This window comes from Ovis canadensis, chromosome 1, assembly GCF_042477335.2.
Source record: "Ovis canadensis isolate MfBH-ARS-UI-01 breed Bighorn chromosome 1, ARS-UI_OviCan_v2, whole genome shotgun sequence".
NCBI lineage: Eukaryota > Metazoa > Chordata > Mammalia > Artiodactyla > Bovidae > Ovis > Ovis canadensis.
The window spans coordinates 165,747,273-165,760,306 of NC_091245.1; the positions used below are offsets into that span (position 1 = coordinate 165,747,273).

Here is a 13,034-nt window from a genome sequence, read left to right on the forward strand (position 1 = left end):
GTATGGAAATACAAAAAACCTCGAATAGCCAAAGCAATCTTGAGAAAGAAGAATGGAACTGGAGGAATCAACTTGCCTGACTTCAGGCTCTACTACAAAGCCACAGTCATCAAGACAGTATGGTACTGGCACAAAGACAGACATATAGATCAATGGAACAAAATAGAAAGCCCAGAGATAAATCCACACACATATGGACACCTTATCTTTGACAAAGGAGGCAAGAATATACAATGGAGTAAAGACAATCTCTTTAACAAGTGGTGCTGGGAAAACTGGTCAACCACTTGTAAAAGAATGAAACTAGATCACTTTCTAACACCGCACACAAAAATAAACTCAAGATGGATTAAAGATCTAAATGTAAGATCAGAAACTATAAAACTCCTAGAGGAGAACATAGGCAAAACACTCTCAGACATAAATCACAGCAGGATCCTCTATGATCCACCTCCCAGAATCCTGGAAATAAAAGCAAAAATAAACAAATGGGATCTAATTAAAATTAAAAGCTTCTGCACAACAAAGGAAAATATAAGCAAGGTGAAAAGACAGCCTTCTGAATGGGAGAAAATAATAGCTAATGAAGCAACTGACAAACAACTAATCTCAAAAATATACAAGCACCTTCTGCAGCTCAACTCCAGAAAAATAAACGACCCTATCAAAAAATGGGCCAAAGAACTAAATAGACATTTCTCCAAAGAAGACACACGGATGGCTAACAAACACATGAAAAGATGCTCAACATCACTCATTATTAGAGAAATGCAAATCAAAACCACAATGAGGTACCACTTCACACCAGTCAGAATGGCTGCGATCCAAAAATCTGCAAGCAATAAATGCTGGAGAGGGTGTGGAGAAAAGGGAACCCTCCTACACTGTTGGTGGGAATGCAAACTAGTACAGCCACTATGGAGAACAGTGTGGAGATTCCTTAAAAAATTGCAAATAGAACTACCTTATGACCCAGCAATCCCACTTCTGGGCATACACACCGAGGAAACCAGAATTGAAAGAGACACATGTACCCCAATGTTCATCGCAGCACTGTTTATAATAGCCAGGACATGGAAACAACCTAGATGTCCATCAGCAGATGAATGGATAAGAAAGCTGTGGTACATATACACAATGGAGTATTACTCAGCGGTTAAAAAGAATGCATTTGAATCAGTTCTGATGAGATGGATGAAACTGGAGCCGATTATACAGAGTGAAGTAAGCCAGAAAGAAAAACACCAATACAGTATACTAACACATATATATGGAATTTAGGAAGATGGCAATGACGACCCTGTATGCAAGACAGGGAAAGAGACACAGATGTGTATAACGGACTTTTGGACTCAGAGGGAGAGGGAGAGGGTGGGATGATTTGGGAGAATGACATTCTAACATGTATACTATCATGTGAATTGAATCGCCAGTCTATGTCTGACGCAGGATGCAGCATGCTTGGGGCTGGTGCATGGGGATGACCCAGAAAGATGTTATGGGGAGGGAGGTGGGAGGGGGGTTCATGTTTGGGAATGCATGTAAGAATTAAAGATTTTAAAATGTAAAAAATAAAAAACTAAAAAAAAAAAAAAAAAAAAAAAAAAAGAATGGTTGCGATCCAAAAGTCTGCAAGCAATAAATGCTGGAGTGGGCGTGGAGAAAAGGGAACCCTCTTACACTGTTGGTGGGAATGCAAACTAGTACAGCCACTATGGAGAACAGTGTGGAGATTCCTTAAAAAACTGGAAATAGAACTGCCTTATGACCTAGCAATCCCACTGCTGGGCATGCACACTGAGGAAAGCAGAATTGAAAAAGACACGTGTACCCCAATGTTCATCGCAGCACTGTTTATAATAGCCAGGACATGGAAACAACCTAGATGTCCATCAGCAGATGAATGGATAAGAAAGCTGTGGTACATATACACAATGGAGTATTACTCAGCCATTAAAAAGAATACATTTGAATCAGTTCTAATGAGGTGGATGAAACTGGAGCAGAGTGAAGTAAGCCAGAAGGAAAAACACAAATACAGTATACTAACACATATATATAGAATTTAGAAAGATGATAATGATAACCCTGTATGCGAGATAGCAAAAGAGACACAGATGAATAGAACAGTCTTTTGGACTCTGTGGGAGAGGGAGAGGGTGGGATGATTTGGGAGAATGGCATTGAAACATGTCCAGTCCAGTTCAGTCGCTCAGTCTTGTCTGACTCTTTGCGACCCCATGAATCGCAGCACGCCAGGCCTCCCTGTCCATCACCATCTCCCGGAGTTCACTCAGACTCACGTCCATTGAGTCCGGGATGCCATCCAGCCATCTCATCCTTGGTCGTCCCCTTCTTCTCCTGCCCCCAATCCCTCCCAGCATCAGAGTCTTTTCCAATGAGTCAACTCTTTGCATGAGGTGGCCAAAGTACTAGAGTTTCAGCTTTAGCATCATTCCTTCCAAAGAAGTCCCCGGGTTGATCTCCTTCAGAATGGACTGGTTGGATCTCCTTGCAGTCCAAGGGACTCTCAAGATAATATCATATAAGAAACGAATCGCCAGTCTAGGTCCAGTGCAGGATACAGGATGCTTGGGGCTGGTGCACTGAGATGACCCAGAGGGATGGTATAGGGAGGGAGGTGGGAGAGGGGTTCAGGATTAGGAACATGTGTACACCCATGGTGGATTCATGTTGATGTATGGCAAAACCAATACAGTATTGTAAAGTAAAATAAAATAAAAAGGTAAATAAATGAATTTCAATAATGCCAAAATACACATACTTAAAAGTATACAACAGTAAAAATTTAAAAAAATAAAAGGATATGACAGCCAATTTGGGGGGAATATAATACAGCAGTTATACCTCTAAAATTGATACAATCTTTCTGCAGGATAGTTAAGCAAAATAGATTAGATTTGGGGTGGCCACAACTGGGGAAAATGTTTGATCATGGGTTTAGAGATCAGCAGGTCCCAAGGTAGACCCTGGGTGGGACAGTGGTGGCCATTGATGGCATTTACTGAAGTGACACCTGTGAGGCCTCCCAGATCTCTTAGCAGAGCCGTAGATACCTAAATAGGCAGCACATTGAAACTTTGTGCATCTGACCCATGTATTTTAACATCCCCTCTGCTGAGTGTGTAGGGAGAGGGGAAAAGACACATTTAAAGGAAAAGGGTCACAGCAATCCCACTACTAGGCATATACCCTGAGGAAATCAAACTGAAAAAACACATGTACCCCAATGTTCATTGCAGTACTCTTTACAATAGCTAGAACATGTATGCAACCTAGATGTTCATCAACAGTTGAATAGATAAAGAAACTGTGGTATGTATATACAATGGAACAATACTCAGTCATAAAAAGGAACTCATTTGAGTCAGTTCTAATGAGGTGGATGAACCTAGAGCTTATTATACAGAGTGAAGTAAGTCAGAAATAAAGATAAATATTGTATACTAACACATATTGATGCTTTTGAACTGTGGTGTTGGAGAAGACTCTTGAGAGTCCCTTGGACTGCAAGGAGATCCAACCAGTCCATCCTAAAGGAGATCAGTCCTGGGTGTTCATTGGAAGGACTGATGATAAAGCTGAAACTCCAATACTTCGGCCACCTGATGCGAACAGCTGACTCATTGGAAAAGACCCTGATGCTGGGAGGGATTGGAGGCAGGAGGAAAAGGGGATGACAGGGGATGAGATGGCTGGATGGCATCACTGACTTGATGGACATGAGTTTGAGTGAACTCCAGGAGTTGGTGATGGACAGGGAGGCCTGGCGTGCTGCGATTCATGGGGTCACAAAGAGTCAGACACGACTGAGCGACTGAACTGAACTGAACTGAACTGAACACATGAAATCTAGAAAGATGTTACTAATGAAATTATTTGCAGGACAGCAGTGGAGACACAGACTTATGGACATGGAGGTGGTGGAGAAAGGAGAGGGCAAGATGTATGGAGAGAGTAACATGGAAACCTACATTACCATATGTAAAATAGATAGACATATAGTAAACAGGAATTTGCTGTATGAATCAGGAAACTCAATCAGGGGCTCTATAAAAGCCTATATGGGATGGGATGGGAGGGAGGTTCAAGAGGGAGGGGACATAAGTGTATCTATAGTTGATTACCAACAAAATTCTGTAAAGCAATTATTATTCAATTAAAAAAATAAATTGAAAAAAAGAGGGACAGGGTCAGCTCAAAGCCCAATCCTCCTGGTTCTGATTCAGCAACTTGGGATTAGATACGTCTCCTTACCCCCAGAAATTGGGCAAAGAGCAAGATCAATCTCACAACCAGTGTAGGCTCTAGAAACTACATCTTTAGCCCCACCTTGTACAAAATTACTACTTTGCTTATTTAATTATATGCAGAGTTCATCATGTGAAATGCTGGGCTGGATGAATCACAAGCTGGAATCAAGATGGCTAGGAGAAATATCAACAGCCTCAGATATGTAGATAATATCATTCTAATGGCAGAAAGTGAAGAGGAACTAAAAAGCCTCCTGATGAGACTCAGAGAGGAGAGTGAAAAAGCTGGCTTAAAACTCAACATTCAAAAAACAAAAATCATGGCATGTGATCCCACCACTTCATGGTAAATAGAAAAAAAGTGGAAACAGTAACAGATTTTATTTTTTTCCAAGCTATGATAAACCTACACAGTGTATGAAAAACCAGAAATATCACTTTGCCAACAAAGGTGCATATATATAGTCAGAGCTACGTTTTTTCCAATAGTCACATATGGATGTGACCATAGGACCATAAAGAAGACTGAATGCTTAGGAATTGATGCTTTCAAGTTGTGGTCCTGGAGAAGGCTCTTGAAAGTCCCTAGGACTGCAAGAAGATCAAACCAGTCAATCCTAAAGGAAATCGATCCTGATTATTCACTGGAAGGATTGTCGCTGAAACTGAAGCTCCAATACTACGGCTAGCTGATGTGAGAAGTCGACTCATTAGAAAAGACCCTGATGTTGGGAAAGACTGAGGAGAGGTGGAGAAGGGGGCGACAGAGAATGAGATGCCTGGATAGCATCACCAATTCAATGGACATGAATTTGAGCAAACGTCAGGAGATAGTTGGAGGACAGAGGAACCTGGCATGCTACAGTCCCTGGAGTCTCAAAGGGTTAGACAGGACTTAGTGACTGAACAACAACAGCAAAATTTATTTCCACCCTCCAAAACAGACCCCTTTTATTATATTAAGGAGGAAATAAAATTAAGAGAATTCTGAAGTGCAAGGTTTCATTTCAACTCTCTTCCCCCATAATTTCACTAATTTCTGACTCCATGGATTTCAGACACCACCCAGTGAGGATATGGAAAAAGAAAATGCAATATTACTGACAGTTTATTTTCACAGGACTTACATATCAACCAAATGGCAAATCCCCTTGTCATTGGTGTTCTTGCTGATATATCTCATCACTATTGTGAGGAACCTTGGTCTGACTGCTCTGTTATGGAATGACCCCCACCTTCATGCGCCCAAGTACTTATTCCTTGAGAATCTGGCCTTTGTAGATTGCTAGATATCATCCACAGTGACCATCCTGCCCTCATCCAGTTGCTAGAGAATCTCTGCCAAGAGCAAAATGATCTGTCTAACTTAATGCAAGATATAATTTTTTTCCTTTGCAATCAGAGTAACCACAGAATGGTTTTTGCTAGCAACTATGGCGTATGATCACTACGTGGCCATATGAAAACCATTACTTTTTGCAGTAAATATGACCAATAGACTATGCAACCAGCTGTTACTTTTGTCATTTTTAGGTAGCCTTGTTCATGCCATACTTCATCATGTTTTTCAATTCAGATTGTATGTGTTAGTTGCTCAGTCGTGTCTTGACTCTTTGCAACCCCATGGGACTGTAGCCCACCAGGCTCTTCTGTCCATGGGACTCTCCAGGCAAGAAGACTGGAGTGGGTTGCCATTTCCTCCACCAGGGAATCTTCATGACCCAGGGATCAGTGTCTCCTGCATTGACAGGCAGATCTTTTACCATTAACACCAAAGTCAGATTAACCTTCTGTAATTTTATAATGTAGTACATATACTGTGACATTGTTTAAGATTTCATGTACTGACCACTTCATTAATTTAAAAAAATTTATTATTATTATTATTATTACTTTACAATATTGTATTGGTTTTGCCATACATCAACATGAATCCGCCATGGGTGTACACGTGTTCCCCATCCTGACCCCCCTCCCACCTCCCTCCCTATACCATCCCTCTGGGTCATCCCAGTGCACCAACCCCAAGCATCCTGTATCCTGCATCGAACCTAGACTGGCGATTCATTTCTTATATGATATTATACATGTTTCAATGCCATTCTCCCAAATCTTTCCACCCTCTCCCTCTCCCACAGAGTCCAAAAGACTGTTCTATACATCTGTGGCTCTTTTGCTGTCTCACATACTGGTTTATCATTACCATCTTTCTAAATTCCATATATATGTGTTAGTATACTCTATTGGTGTTTTTCTTTCTGGCTTACTTCACTCTGTATAATAGGTTCCAGCTTCACCCACCTCATTAGAACTGATTCAAATGTATTCTTTTTAATAGCTGAGTAATACTCCATTGTGTATACGTACCACAGCTTTCTTATCCATTCATCTGCTGATGGACATCTAGGTTGCTTCCATGTCCTGGCTATTATAAACAGTGTTGTGATGAACACTGGGGTACACGTGTCTCTTTCAATTCTGGTTTCCTTAGTGTGTATGCCCAGCAGTGGGATTGCTGAGTCATACTGATACTGTTAAGTTGCTTCAGTCATGTCCGACTCTGTGTGACCCCGTGGACTGCAGCTTACCAGGCTCCTCTGTCCATGGGATTTTCCAGGCAAGAGTACTGGAGTGGGTTGCCATTGCCTTCTCCTGTAACTGCATAGTGATACACCAATTCAACTTACTGCTATGGGGGAAAAACACCATTTAATGGGACATGAAGACAAAGCACAAACCCGACTAAGGGGACACAGGCTGTGGACCACAGACCAGAGCAAGTGGGGGGACAGCGGAGGGGAGATGGATGAGTAAGCTACAGCCTCGAGGGGTGGGGGTGGGGGGGTCTGAATTGACGACAACTAAGCAGACAACAGAATGAGACAGGAAATCAAAACCAATGATGAAAGCAGACACACTGCCAGAGCACTCCAACAGCAAGGAAAACATACAGAACTGTTCTTTTACAAATATTTGGAAAGAAATTAAGCATGAAACTACAGAGAAATCGTCAAAGAATTTTAAATATCAACTAATTAGGCAATGACACAAATTATAAAAACAGTGTGGCAAAAGACCACAAAATGGACTAGTTACTTCAAAGGCCGCTTCACAGGTCACTAAAGTGATTCACGGTTAATTTCAGCTGACTAACCATGCAGCTGATATGAACTGGTCTATTTCCAAGTTTTTAAGGAACCTCCACACTGTTTTCAATAGTGGCTGTATTAGTTTGCATTCCCACCAACAGTGTAAGAGGGTTCCCTTTTCTTCACACCCTCTCCAGCATTTGTTGCTGGTAGACTTTTGGATCGCTGCCATTCTGACTGGCATGAAACGGTATCTCATTGTGGTTTTGATTTGCATTTCTCTGATGAGTGATGTTGAGCATCTTGTCATGTGTTTGTTAGCCATCTGTATGTCTTCTTTGGAGAAATGTCTATCTAGTTCTTTGGCCCATTTTTTGATTGGGTCGTTTATTTTTCTGGAATTGAGCTGCATGAGTTGCTTGTATATTTTTGAGATTAGTTGTTTGTCAGTTGCTTCATTTGTTATTATTTTCTCCCATTCCGAAGGCTGTCTTTTCACCTTGCTTATAGTTCCTTTAGTTGTGCAGAAGCTTTTAAGTTTAATTAGACCCCATTTGTTTATTTTTGCTTTTATTTCCAATATTGTGGAAGGTGGGTCATAGAGGATCCTGCTGTGATTTATGTCTGAGAGTGTTTTGCCTATGTTCTCCTCTAGGAGTTTTATAGTTTCTGGTCTTATGTTTAGATCTTTAATCCATTTTGAGTTTATTTTTGTGTATGGTGTTAAAAAGTGTTCTAGTTTCATTCTTTTACAAGTGGTTGACCAGTTTTCCCAGCACCACTTGTTAAAGAGATTGTCTTTACTCCATTGTATATTCTTTCCTCCTTTGTCAACGATAAGGTGTCCATAGGTGTGTGGATTTATCTCTGGGCTTTCTATTTTGTTCCATTGATCTATATGTCTGTCTTTGTGCCAGTACCATACTGTCTTGATGACTGTGGCTTTGTAGTAGAGCCTGAATTCAGGCAAGTTGATTCCTCCAGTTCCATTCTTCTTTCTCAAGATTGCTTTGGCTATTCGAGGTTTTTTCTATTTCCATACAAATTGTGAAATTATTTGTTCTAGCTCTGCGAAAAATACTGTTGGTAGCTTGATAGGGATTGCACTGAATTTATAGATTGCTTTGGGTAGTATACTCATTTTCACTATATTGATTCTTCTGATCCATGAACATGGTATATTTCTCCATCTATTTGTGCCCTCTTTGATTTCTTTCACCAGTGTTTTATAGTTTTCTATATATAGGTCTTTAGTTTATTTAGGTAGATATATTCAGCATTTTATTCTTTTCGTTGCAATGGTGAACGGAATTGTTTCCTTAATTTCTTTTTCTATTTTCTCATTATTAGTGTATAGGAATGCAAGGGATTTCTGTGTGTTGATTTTATATCCTGCAACTTTACTATATTCATTGATTAGCTGTAGTAATTTTCTGGTGGAGTCCTTAGGGTTTTCTATGTAGAGGATCATGTCATCTGCAAACAGTGAGAGTTTTACTTCTTCTTTTCCAATTTGGATTCCTTTTGTTTCTTTTTCTGCTCTGATTGCTGTGGCCAAAACTTCTAGAACTTGTCGAATAGTAGTGTTGAAAGTGGGCACCCTTGTCTTGTTCCTGACTTTAGGGGAAATGCTTTCAATTTTTCACCATTGAGGATAATGATTGCTGTGTGTTTGTCATATATAGCTTTTATTATGTTGAGGTATGTTCCTTCTATTCCTGCTTTCTGGAGAGTTTTTTTTTTATCATAAATGGATGTTGAATTTTGTCAAATGCTTTCTCTGCATCTATTGAGATAATCATATGGCTTTTATTTTTCAATTTGTTAATGTGGTTATTACATTGATTGATTTGTGTATATTGAAGAATCCTTGCATCCCTGGGATAAAGCCCACTTGGTCATGGTGTATGATCTTTCTAATGTGTTGTTGGATTCTGATTGCTAGAATTTTGTTAAGGATTTTTGCATCTATGTTCATCAGTGATATGGGCCTGTAGTTTTCTTTTTCTGTGGCATCTTTGTCAGGTTTTGGTATTAGGGTGATGTTGGCCTCATAGAATGAGTTTGGAAGTTCACCTTCCTCTGCAATTTTCTGGAAGAGTTTGAGTAGGATAGGTGTTAGCTCTTCTCTAAATTTTTGGTAGAATTCAGCTGTGAAGCTGTCTGGTCCTGGGCTTTTGTTGGCTGGAAGATTTCTGATTACAGCTTCAATTTCTGTGCTTGTGATGGGTCTGTTAAGGTTTTCTATTTCTTCCTGGTTCAGTTTTGGAAAGCTGTACTTTTCTAAGAATTTGTCCATTTCTTCCACATTGTCCATTTTATTGGCATATAATTGCTGATAGTAGTCTCTTATGATCCCTTGTATTTCTGTATTGTCTGTTGTGATCTCTCCATTTTCATTTCTAATTTTATTGATTTGAGTTTTCTCCCTTTATTTCTTGATGAGTTTGGCTAATGGTTTGTCAATTTTATTTATCCTTTACCAGTGCAGGGTCTTTTCCAATGAGTCAGCTCTTCGCATGAGATGGTCAAAGTATTGGAGTTTCAGCTTCAACATCAGTCCTTCCTATGAACACCTAGGACCAATCTCCTTAAAATGGACTGTTTGGATCTCTTTGCAGTCCAAGGGACTCTCAAGAGTCTTCTCCAACACGACAGTTCAAAAGCATCAACTCTCATATCCATACATGACCACTGGAAAAACCGTAGCCTTGCCTAGATGTACCTTTGTTGACAAAATAATGTCTCTGCTTTTTAATATACTGTCTAGGTTGGTCATAACTTTCCTTCCAAGGAGTAGTGGTGGTTTAGTCACTAAGTCGTGTCCGACTCTTGTGACCCCATGGAGTGTAGCCTGCCAGGCTCTTCTGTCCATGGGATTCTCCAGGCAAGAATACTGGAGTGGGTTGCTATTTCCTTCTCCAGAGGATCTTCCCTACCCAGGTATTGAACTCAGGTCTCCTGCACTGCAGGCAGATTCTTTACCAAAAGAGCTATGAGGGAAGCTCTTCTAAGGAGTAAGCATCTTTTAATTTATAAGCGTCTTTTAATTTCATGGCTGCAATCACCATATGCAGTTATTTTGGAGCCCAGAAAAAATAAAGTCAGCCACTGTTTCCCCATCTATTTGCCATAAAATGATGGGACCAGATGCCATGATCTCAGTTTTCTGAATGTTGAGCTTTAAGCCAACTTTTTCACTCTCCTCTTTCACTTTCATCAAGAAGCTATTTAGTTCTTCTTCACTTTCTGCCATAAGAGTGGTGTCATCTGCATATCTGAGGTTATTGATATTTCTCCCAGCAATCTTGATTCTAGCTTGTGCTTCTTCTAGCCCAGCGTTTCTCATGATGTACTCTGCATATAAGTTAAATAAGCAGGGTGACAATACACAGCCTTGACGCACTCCTTTTCCTATTTGGAACCAGTCTGTTTTTCCATGTCCAGTCTTAACTGTTGCTTCCTGACCTGCATACAGGTTTCTCAAGAGGCAGGTCAGGTGGTCTGGTATTCCTATCTCTTTCAGAATTTTCCAGTTTACTGTGATCCACACAATCAAAGGCTTTGGCATAGTCAATAAAGCAGAAATATATGTTTTTTTTTTGGAACTCTCTTGCATTTTCCATGATCCAGCAGATGTTGGCAATTTGATCTCTGATTCCTCTGCTTTTTCTAAAACCAGCTTGAACATCGGAAAGTTCACAGTTCACATATTGCTGAAGCCTGGCTTGGAGAATTTTGAGCATTACTTTAGTAGCATGTGAGATGAGTGCAATTGTGCAGTAGTTTGAGCATTCTTCAGCATTGCCTTTCTTTAGGATTGGAATGAAAACTGTCTTTTTCCAGTCCTGTGGCCACTGCTGAGTTTTCCAAATTTGCTGGCATATTGAGTGCAGCACTTTCACAGCATCGTCTTTAAAATACTTCAGATGAAGTTAGAGTCTTTTACTTGATATCAATTTTGTAATGAGTTCAGGGGGATCACTTGCCCTGGGATAACTACTGCATGTCAGTGTACTTTAAAGACACTCTAAATGTCTTTAAAGAAAATCACAAGTATAATACACCTAAAGTGAATTACATCTTTTTCTTTTTATCATGAGGATTATTTCCTGGGATATATCAGGAGAAGCTCTTAAGTTAGATGTTTGGATTAAAATATTTACAATAATCTTATTTTTACATATTTCTGGAGGTACTCACAAAGTTAAACTAGGTCAGCTTCCAGGAGAGATAAATTGGTTATCACTGAAAAGAATTAGTTGTCAGGATTATATGATTTTTGGACCATAATTCTCAAAGAAATTTCACATACAAGCTATTCCTTATGTGGTAATAATATGATGAGAAGGGATGTAAGTCAGCCTCATTTGAGGGTTACAGTTAATGACTGCATCATGATATTTCCATTTATTTTTCAGTATAAAGAAAAAGGTTCGCTAAATATATAGTCTTTATATCAATCAGAATTATCCAGGGTAGTACCAACAGTAGGTATACATATATGAAGACAAATATAGAAATCAACCTATATCACTCTCTTTGTAAACCTATGTATACACATATATCTATATCTAAAGATAAATATTATTAGATTTGGGTCACCTTATTATGCAGGCTGAGAAGATCTGTGGTCTGTTATCTGCATGGGGGAGTTCCAGGAAAGCTGAGGCAGTTATCAGGTTTGAAATAGAAGAACTGATGGTATACATTCCAGCCCTTGTATGAAAACCTGAGAACCAATAGCATGAAGGGCAAAATAAGACTCATGTTCTGATCAATCAGCCTTCCTCTGCCTTTCTGTTCCATACAGGCCCAGAATGGATGAGATTTCACTCACATACAAAGGGTGCTGTAATCCACTTTACTAAGTCTACTAAGGCAATACTAACCTCTTTTAGAAACACACAGACACACACAAAAATAATGATAACTGGATATCTGGGCAATCTAGACCAAGTCAACATGAGACAAAATATGAACCACCACAAGTCCACCTTTTGTCAGCTTAGTTACCACACATAGCTGGTGGGAAAGAAACCGACTGCCAATGCAGGAGATGCAAGAGAAACAGGTATGATCTACAGGTTGAGAAGACTTTTTGGAGAAAAAATGGCAAACCAAAACAATCTGTGGAAAATTCTGAAAGAGATGGGAATACCAGACCACCTGACCTGCCTCCTGAGAAATCTGTATGCAGGTTAAGAAGCAACAGTTAGAACTGGACATGGAACAACAGACTGGTTCCAAATTGGGAAAGGAGTATATCAAGGCTGTATATTGTCACCCTGCTTATTTAATTTATATGCAGAATGCATCATGTGAAATGTCAGGCTAAATGAAGCACAAGCTGGAATCAAGATTACAAGGAGAAATACCAATAATCTCAGGTATGCAGATGACATCACCCTATGACAGAAAGCAGAGAGGAACTAAAGAGCCTCTTGATGAAAGTGAAAGAGAAGAGTGAAAAAACTGGCTTAAAACTCAACATTAAAAATAAAATGATCATGGCATTGGTCCTATCATTTCATGGCAGAGAGCTGGGAAAACAATGGAAATAGTGACAGACTTTATTTTTGGGGGCTCCCAAATCACTGCAGAAGGTGATTGCAGCCATGAAATTAAAAGACATTTGCTCCTTGGAAGAAAAGCTATGACAAAACTAGAC

General features: G+C 39.7%; 1 pseudogene; it reads left to right on the top strand.

Annotated features, from left to right (window-relative positions):
• Positions 1-3,965: 3,965 nt before the first annotated feature.
• LOC138440879 (olfactory receptor 5H1-like) lies at positions 3,966-11,806 on the top strand (annotated as a pseudogene).
• Positions 11,807-13,034: the final 1,228 nt, after the last annotated feature.